The sequence below is a fragment of the Castanea sativa genome, chromosome 8, assembly GCF_040712315.1.
Source record: "Castanea sativa cultivar Marrone di Chiusa Pesio chromosome 8, ASM4071231v1".
NCBI classification, from domain to species: Eukaryota; Viridiplantae; Streptophyta; class Magnoliopsida; order Fagales; family Fagaceae; genus Castanea; species Castanea sativa.
In genome coordinates this window covers 36,526,793-36,536,799 of record NC_134020.1, presented here as the reverse complement: position 1 = coordinate 36,536,799, position 10,007 = coordinate 36,526,793, and positions in this window count along the sequence as shown.

Genomic DNA, 10,007 nt, shown 5'->3' with positions numbered 1-10,007 from the left:
GCTACAAGAGGATCTTGTTCTTCAATAATCTCTATCCATACAAAAATGACTTCTCATTTGTGATTTCTTCCTACCATCGCTATGCAAGTTGTAGTGACACTGAAATTAATCCCCGAGGATCACTCCACATAATTCTCTTTACAATGATCCACACAAACAAGATACAAATAAACAACAGAGAATATACACTCTACAATAGGAAATACAAACAATGGATTTCATTGACCACATATATGCTACCATCACTATTACAAAGGGTGATTCTAGGAAGCTTTTTATCTTTGCTCTCGTGGTATTTTACTCAATATCTTTCACTATCACTTCGTTTTTCTTCTCAGACTGATTTTCTCCTCTCACTATTCTTGGATCCCCTCACCTTTTTCCACCTCCCTCTCTTATAGCCACAACCTTTGCTCTTATCCCTCTAGCTGTCCTATTCTCAGAGATATTTTTCTTACTTTATCAGTTTCCTCTCCTTCTTATCTTGGAATTCTGACTACCTAGAGGTTGCATGTATTGTTCAGGCTATCTTTTGCGCAATTAATGCAGCAGAGGTTAGGTAAAAAACCCTTCTTTAATGCGGAGGCAAAAGATCTTCTTTCTTCTTACACATTCCAAAAGTTTCATGTGGTCACCAGCGTCTCTTGGAGATCGTACACTGATTATCCATGCTCCAGGCAAGCTAGTACATTCCTTTTCTATGAGAGTAGGTTGATCGTGGTATCCAACTCTATCTTCAACATGATGACCCAACTTTTAACTTTTTCATGAATTGTCTCCTTCCGAGCTTTCCCTTCAACCCAAAGGCCAAGCCTAACTACTTTCCCGTGGCCCAATAACTTCCTGGGCTTTAGGCCTGAATAGAGACTATTCCACTCCCCACAATAGCCCCCCACGATCTTCAGGTCATCATTACTGCATGAGGATCGGGGTTCAAGGGAATCGTGGTAGTCATTAACTGGCATTTATGAATAGTGGCAGCGTCAGGTATTAAATACTGCAGAAACGCCCAAGATTCTCGCCCCACGATCTTCTGCGTGTGTCTTTGAATGAACGGCCAGATGGGCCTTTTGGAAAACAGAAAAAAAGGGCAGGAAAGGAAGGGTCTCTTCTATCCCTTCCTCTCCCCCATTTCTCCTATATAAGGGAGACCTCAGACCCCTTCTTTGGTTCCTTTTAAGAATTTTCTCTCCTCAAACACTTCAATTTTTCTTTCTTTTCCTCTCTTCACTGCCTTCTTTTCCAACGACCTTCAGGCGACTTCCAACGACCTTCCTTTTATCTACCCTCTCATTATCTTGTAAGTTCGCCTACTCCTTCACTCTTTAGATTTAATCGCTACCATCTCTTTCTTCTTTATTTTTACTTTGCCTACTATAGGGAAGTTCAAATCTATGGTTGATACACCAGAGAGATTAGCTAAGTTTAGGAGGAAGTATAACTTCTTTGATGATGTTGAGGTGAGATACTGCCCGGAAGACGAGGCAATACTCTCAAGAGGGAAGGATAGGGTAGTACTTCCTATTAGGAAATTTAGACCTTGATTGATATAATAAACAAGTTTTAAACCCAAGTTGTTAATTAGATTTATTATGAATAAACCTTGTTAAAACAAACTAACATCAATATCATGTCAATATCATGCACGGCGGAAAAGTAAATAAGACAAGATATGATGACCCAGGAAAACCAATGAAACAAACTAGTTTCACAGTAAAAAACCTGGAGGGAAACCTTCCCGAAAAGGAATTATAATATAGAGAAGTTTCACATCTAGTACAAAACTTTTGTCCCTGGACTCCACAATCCTTATAAATGAACTTACAGTAAAAACCTCCTACCGCTTCAGACCCTTTGAACTCTTCAATATATGAATGTCACCCTTTTGCACGGATCCTAGTATATGACTAACCAAAGATGCACAGCTCTCAGTACGTGACTAACTTACCAACTTGAAGAAGATTGATGGCTGCAAAGTTCTTCACTTCATCAACAATGAAGATCAAGAAGCACTTGGTTACAAAACCCTAAGGTGCAAAGACGTAGTAGCTTCTTTTAGAGAGAATAAGGCACTCGATTACTTTTTACATGTGTTCTCTTTGTATTCTCCTATGTGACGGCCTTTAAAATAAGTCTTATTTATGTCTAGGATTGAGAGAAAAAAAAAACCCTAAACATACATGTTAGCATGGGCCGAAAATCAGATTTGAAAATTTTGATTTCATAAATCTCGATAGATTCTCGATCTGTCGAGAATCTGTCGAGCTTTGAGAAAAAAGCTTCTTTTAAACCTCGATAGATTCAATCTGTCGAGATATCTGTCGAGCTTTAAAATATAGCAATTCTTCACTTGTGTCTTGAAAAGATTTGCATGGCTTTAACTCTTGACTTGAACACAAAGTCGCTTGAAGATTTAAACCATCCTAAATCTACCCAAATACAAGTAAAGTGCATTTTGTCAAAGAATTAGCCAATTCTAATGACATATGTACATAAAAATTTCCACAAATGTCCTAACACTTTCACTTGTTGCTGTAGTAGAAGGAGGAGTTAGGATTCCTATAAGAGACCTCCTTACCAATTTTCTTTGTCATTTTAAGGTCTGTCTCGATCAGTGTACCCCTAATGTCTTTAGGATCATTAGTAGTGTAGACACCCTCAACAAAAGGTTCGGATTGAACCTTACCGAGCATGATATCAACTATGTGTATAGTTTCCAAGATAGTAAGACCTCGGGGTATTACTTTAAGATCCGTTACGAGAAAGTGAGGCTCATTTCTAGTCTTTCGGATTCTAATAGAGAAACAGAGGGAGACTATTTGGTCATCTCGGGGAACTGGTACCCTAGCGGGATCCATTGCCTTACTAAGGCGGGCAAAGCAGGTGGGTAGATTTTGTAGGACTTACTCACTTTGTTTTACTAACTTATTGTATTCTAGTTTATTCCATTCCCGAGCTATTGTTAGCATTTATAATGTCTAACCTTCATTTACCTCATTTTCAAAAAAGCACGCATTCAAGAAGAAGAGGCAATTGATCAACTTCATGGACTTGAATAGATTGTTAAGATCTCTAATCTACCCTCATCCTGACAGCCAACTTTGCGCAGCTTATTTGATCCTTGGGTACTCTCCCATGTATCGTAGTTTTCAAGCCGTGGGCAATGCTATTACATTAAAGCATCTGTTGCTTCCATACATTGACGTGCGCTGTAAAGGGTATATATTGTCTCCCTCTAAATGCACTCGCCGAGAAGAAGGGCGATATCGCAGCAACTCTCCTCCTCCCTTTACTCTCGAGGACCTGGGAGTTACCATTGTCATCCCTACTCTATCTGACCGCACTAAGAGACACTGAAGGAAGAAAACAAATTTTGACACAACCAACGACCCTTCTCCATCCCGTGAAGAACTCAAAATTCAAGCGACTATTCCCTTGGATTATCCTTCTGCTGAGATGACACTTCAAAGAAGTCGGGTCACCCTTGCCCAAGTTTTGGCTACTTCTGTTAAGCCTCAAGGCCAAACACCTCCTCCCACCACTACTGTTTCTACTCCTCCTCTCGTTCCACCGGTTGTCGCAGCAACCACTGCTCCAACCCATGAGACTAGGGCAAGGTGGAAGCGACCTAGAGGGGCAAGTTCTGAGCAACCCTTGACAATTCTTGACTCAGGGAACTCTCCTCCAAACCTAGGTGACACTCATGTTGATGTCTTGGGTGCACCAACCTACATAAAGGCGTTTATGGTGGACGGGGAAGTTCTTCCTGCCACAGACAAAGTGAGGCCTTGGAGGGATAGGCGTGGAGGAAAAGTTGCTGAATGTGTGGGGAAGACTCTTCTACTTCCCAAGGACATGAAGCATTGGGCGAAGTGGGATAATGATACCTTATTGCTGAACATGAAGAGGGAAGCCATCATGGTAATCAACTATTTCTTTACCTTTCTTATTTTTTTGTAGAGAGCTTTACAAATTTAATCAATTTTTCTTTACAACTTTTGGCAAGGATACCAATGCTCCGCGGTCATTGAGGAGAGGTTTCTAGTTGTCAAGACTAAGGCTGAAGAGTTGCATGCTGACAATGAGGATCTTCTGAAGAAAATCTCAATTGATGAATAAAGGTTCTGAATCCGAGAAGCTTAGAGTTGATGCTAAGGAGAACACCAAGGCCATTACTGAAAGGAAAGAAGCTTTGGAGAAAGAGCTTAAGGAAATGAAGAAAACACTTGCAGAAAAAGAGGCTAAGTTGAAAGGTTACGTGGCAGTTGATGAGGCCATGATTCAAGAGTCCTATGACCAAGGCCAGCTTGACTGCATTTCCTCCGTGAAGCCCAAAGTGCAGTAAAACCTTCAAGTTTACTTCACTAAAGGGTGGTTTTCTGTGTTTGATAAGATACAAGTGGAACCTTCTTCTTCCCTTAGGCAAGAAAGCGGCATCCTGTTCCCTAAAGAACCCATCATCATTCCTAAGCCCGAGATCCAGACAATCATCAATAATGAATCTCTTGTCCGCGAAGCTGAAGGAGCTGGTCTTACCGCAAGGTTAGGAGGAGATATGTCCACCCCAGCAGTTGTGCCTACCACCGGGGAGTCACCTCGTGCTTAAGCCCTGCTTGCTCACTCCCAAGTGCAAGAAATTGTAGCAATATAATTCTCAGAGTACTGAGGTCGAACCACAAAGAGCAGGGTAAATTCAAAAACAATATAATTAAACAACAGTTTGGGTGAAAAAGAAAAGTACTTTTGCTTGGTGATTGTTAATATGAATAATAATAAAAATTGATTTAAATTAATAATATAAATACCAGGGCATTGGGGTGCTTCCTTATATCAATATGAAATTCTTTGTGATCTAAGAAAATATATATTTCATAATTGATTGTTCTAATACAATTAAAAACTTATGATTCGATTGAAGTGAGACAATTCAAGAACATATGATAACCTCGATTAATAATGTGATTAGAATAGTTTTCAGAAAAACTCATTCACTTTAAAACTTGATTTCTATTTGAAACTATTATAAATTCATCTAAACGATAAGAAAAACATTATTGAACTTATTGAAAGCATGGAAGAACTAATACATCAAAATAAATCTAATTGAATAATCAAATATGTTATTGTCTAAAATCTTAGAGAGAATCACATTGAATATTCATACCGTATAAAATAAACATAACCTCTAGCCCTAGTAAAGAATTTAGGTTGCCATTAGAGAAAGGAAAAATACAAGGTTTTTCTCCAAAATTCTTTATACATAGCCTCTCTTCAAAACCCTAACGTAAAAGTGTCTAAAGAAAATAAAACTTTTATTATTTTAATTTCCGTCCAGGTTTACAGTAATAACTTGTGAGTTAATTTCGGCCTTCAAAAATTGAGAATTTTGAAGAACTCAAAACTGGAAAGTTGTAGATATTTAAGTCACGGGCTAACCCATCCATCCTTGTGTCAATTGCATTTTTGAGGAGAGTGATACACCCAAAATACTAATCAGTGCTCAAATTAGATTTTTCCATTTCAGATTCTACCTCTTTGATTTCTTTCCTTATTTGAAGATTCCAATCATGGTAGACGATCCAAGCACTCCATCTGCACCTCCTTAGACATTTAAGCATGGTCCTTTAGCTCCACTTTAATTCTAGTATGACCTCCATTCTCTCAAAAATTCCTATAAACACATCTTTCTCACATGATTTCTTGAAAGTAAAAAATTACACAATGAATGACATCTGATGGGGTATGATAAAATACACCGACTCCAATATCGTCCATGACGGTCGTCTAGGACGAGGATGGGAAAGCGAACATTTTAAAAAGCTCGTCTGTGACAAGCTCGCTCGTGTAGGAAGATGCTTGCCTACAGAAGATGCATCCCACGTAGGAAGGTCGTCCATGTAAAGATAACCGTTCGTGAAAAGGTCGTCCATAGAAGAACGACCTTCCATGGGACCAAGGTACACTTGTCAGGAAGACTCCTAGACGAGCCCCTGACACTTAGGAAAATTCCCAAGCAAGAACTTGCCTACATGCTAGTGTTCCAAGACATGAGTAAAATCCAAGTTCAGTACTACAACTCCTTATCACATGCATAACTTCCAATGACAGTTATATGAAAAAAAAATGTACCTTCTAAACAGTTATAGAAGTTATCCATGAACCCTCAAACCTCCTCAAATATAGGGGAAGTTACAAGCCTAATAACCGTTTCTAGGGCGCACTATATAAACGCTCATTCAGACCAGACAAAGGTACGTTTTTTTTAATTCCTGAAAAGTTGGAACTCCAAAAGTTAAGAGAGAAAACTAACTTTGGCATAGGAGGGTTCTTGGCCGGCAACCCTGGTCACCTTTGATCAACCATTCTTTCTATTTCAGGCCATCAAGGCGGTCGCTAGTCCTTCAAAATGGGAAGCATTCAGCCTACTAATTTTCTTCACATCATTAGTTGGCGATGTCTGTGGGAAAAGTTCTTTTCGTTTGATTATTTGTTTTCAACAATTCGCCTTTCCCAGATAAAGGGCTGTATGGTTTAGACAAGATCAAGGGCTACTAGGCCAGACCACCTGGAGAGTAGGGATGCTTCTGATAATCCCCATCGTGATCGTCAGTCAGCACCTGTCATGCAACCGCCTTCCATTCAACATATACGGTCCATGGCTGCCGCTATGGCGAAGCTAACCCGTCAGAATCAAGAGTTGAATAGGGAGATCAATTTAAGGAGGCAACACCATAAAAGACATGCAAAAGGGCAAGCCTAGAGTCAAGAAGGCAGAGGAGAAAACGTTGAGTCTGAGAATCAATCAAGGGGTACTGCTTCAAGAAGAGTGCCACACTTAGAGAGGGAGATGAACCAGATGAGAAAAGTTATGGATGAAATGAAGGAGAATATGAGAAGGGTGAACCCCATGGATGACTTAGTCCACCGAACGGACTCTCCTTTTTCTGCACCCATCAACAGTCATCCCCTATCCCCGAAGTTCAAAATGCCTTCCTTGGATTCATATGACGGAACTCATGACCCGTGTGATCACATCGCTACCTTCAAGACTACCGTGCACCTTTAAGGGGTTCCAGACTATATTATGTGTAGGGTATTCCCTACCACCCTCAAGGGACCAGCGCGAGTGTGGTTCAACAAGATACCCCAAAATACGGTGGGCTCATTCGAGGAGTTAAGTAAGTTGTTCGTCAATAATTTTATTAGAGGACAATGCCATAAGCGTTTCTCTTCCAATTTGCTAACTATAGAGCAAGGGGAAAATGAGATTTTACGGTCCTTCATTACCTGTTTCAACAGAGAAGCCTTAATGGTGGATGAGATGGACGACAAGTTGCTATTGGCCGCGTTCCATAATGGGGTCAACTCTGATTTGTTCATTCATAAGCTCTACGAGCAAGAACCACAAACTATGGCCAAACTTGTCCATTCGGCCCAAAATTTCATGAATGCTGAGGATGTGACCATAGCGAAGATGAGGAAGAGAGCAGAGCATTCGGAAGTGGGTCACCCCTGTCATCCAGATCAAGGTCCTTGACCAAAGAATGCTCGGACAGAAGAGAAAAAAGATAGAGATAGTAAGAAGGCAAGTTCTTCAGCGAGACATCAACAATACACTCACTTGAATACACTACTAGAGCAAGTGCTTATGCAAATCAAGGATGATCCGTCCTTGAAGTGGCCAGAGAAAATGAAAGGAGATCCTAACAAGCGCAATAGGAATAAGTATTGTCGCTTTCACAGAGACCATGAGCACGACATGAATGAGTGTTTTGAATTAAAGCAGCAAATAGAGAATCTTATTAGGCAAGGGAAGTTGAGGAATTTCCTTGGATAGGACCACAAGAATGAGAAGTTGAAGCCCAAGCTGGAAGAGTCATCACAACCCCTACTTAAAGAAATAAAAGTTATTATAAGAGGAACCTTAGTAGCTCAGTCATCCAAATCAAGGAAGACAAACCTGAAGGTGGTGCAAAACGTCCAGCTGTTTGGACGATCTCCCAGGATGAGGGAAGCTAACGAGCAGGCCATCACATTCACGAACGAGGATGCTGAAAGAGTTCACCACTCACACGACGACGCGATCGTCATTACCCTAATCATCGCTGATTATACAACCAGAAGGGTATTGATAGACAATGGTAGTTCAGTAGACATCCTGTATTACCCCCACCTTCCAAAAAATGAGATTAGGAAAAGATCAACTCCGTCTTGTGAATTCACCCTTGCTGGGATTTGGAGGGATGAAAGTACAACCTGTGGGCACCATTACATTACCTGTGGTAGTCGGGGCGTACCCACAACAGATAACCAAAGAGGTAAACTTCCTTGTTGTTGACTGTTCATCATCATACAATGTTATCATTGGAAGGCCGACTTTAAATAGTTGGAAGGCGGTGACTTCTACCTACCATTTGTCTGTCAAATTTTCGACTGAGTATGGAGTGGGACGAGTAGAAGGAGATCAACTAACTGCCAGAGAATGCTATTTAGCCATGCTAGCTATGGATGAGCATGTGCAGACGATGAATATAGATGAGAGAAGAATTACTACGGAGCCCACCGAGGTACTAGAGGATATTCCTTTGGATGAGAGCAATCCTGAGAAATTTACCAGAATTGGGGCAAGTATGGAAGAGAGGACAAAGCAGACTTTGGTCCAGTTTTCGAAGAAAAGCCTTGACGTGTTCGCATGGAGTCACGAGGACATGCCGAGTATTGACCCAAATGTCATTACTCATCGTTTAAACATATATCCTTATTCCAAGCCTATACGTCAGAAGAAAAGGGTCTTTGCTCCTGAGCGAGACAATGCCATCAAAGAAGAAGTCCAGAAGCTGATCACGGCAGAGTTTATCCGAGAAGTTTATTATTTGGATTGGTTGGCGAATGTAGTCATGGTAAAGAAGGCCAACAGCAAGTGGTGGATGTGTGTGGACTTTACTGACTTAAACAAGGCTTGCCCCAAGGATAGTTATCCATTGCCATGCATCATCCAACTGGTGGACTCGACGGCAGGTCACAAACTACTGAGTTTCATGGACGCCTTTTCAAGCTACAACCAAATAAAGATGGACAAGACATATCAAGAGAAGACCTCCTTCATTACTAGCTAAGGGTTATTTTGCTACAAGGTAATGCCTTTCGGTTTAAAGAACGCGGAGGCAACTTACCAAAGACTAGTTAACAACATGTTCCGTCCTCAAATTGGATGGAATGGGGAGGTTTACGTAGATGGTATGCTGGTAAAGAGTTTGAACGAAGAGAAGCATCTAGACGACCCTTAAGAAACCTTTGATACACTTAAACGGTATAACATGAAATTGAATCCAAGCAAGTGTGCTTTTGGAGTTTCATCAAGGAAGTTTTTGGGGTTCATGGTTTCACATAGAGGAATTGAGGCAAATCCCGACAAAATCCAGGCGATACTAATTATGGAACCACCAAAGAACATCAAAGAAGTCCAGTCTCTTACCGGATGAATTGCCTCCTTTAACAGGTTTGTTTCAAAAGTTACCGAAAAATGTTTACCATTCTTTGAAGTCCTCAGGAAGGCATTTGAATGGACGGACGAGTGTCAGAAGGCCTTCCAAGACCTGAAGGCTTACCTTACGACGACACCGTTGTTGAGCCAGTTTGTACCTAGTGAGAAATTATATTTGTATTTGGCAGTGTCCCTGCACGCTGTGAGCTCGACATTGGTTAGAGAAGAAGGGCGGGTTCAGAAACCAGTTTACTATACCAGCCGGGTACTAAGAGAAGTGGAAGGACGATATCCGATGATGGAGAAGCTTGCCTTTGCTTTGATCACGACTTCTAGAAAGTTGAGGCATTATTTTCAAGCTCATGTTATCAACGTCTTAACGGATCATCCCCTAAAGAAGGCAATGAACAAGTTGGAAACCGCAGGATGGCTAATCCAATGGGCAGTGGAGCTTAGTGAGTTTGATGTCAAATACTAGCCAAGGAGCGCGATAAAGGCACATGCGTTGGCAGATTTTATTGCA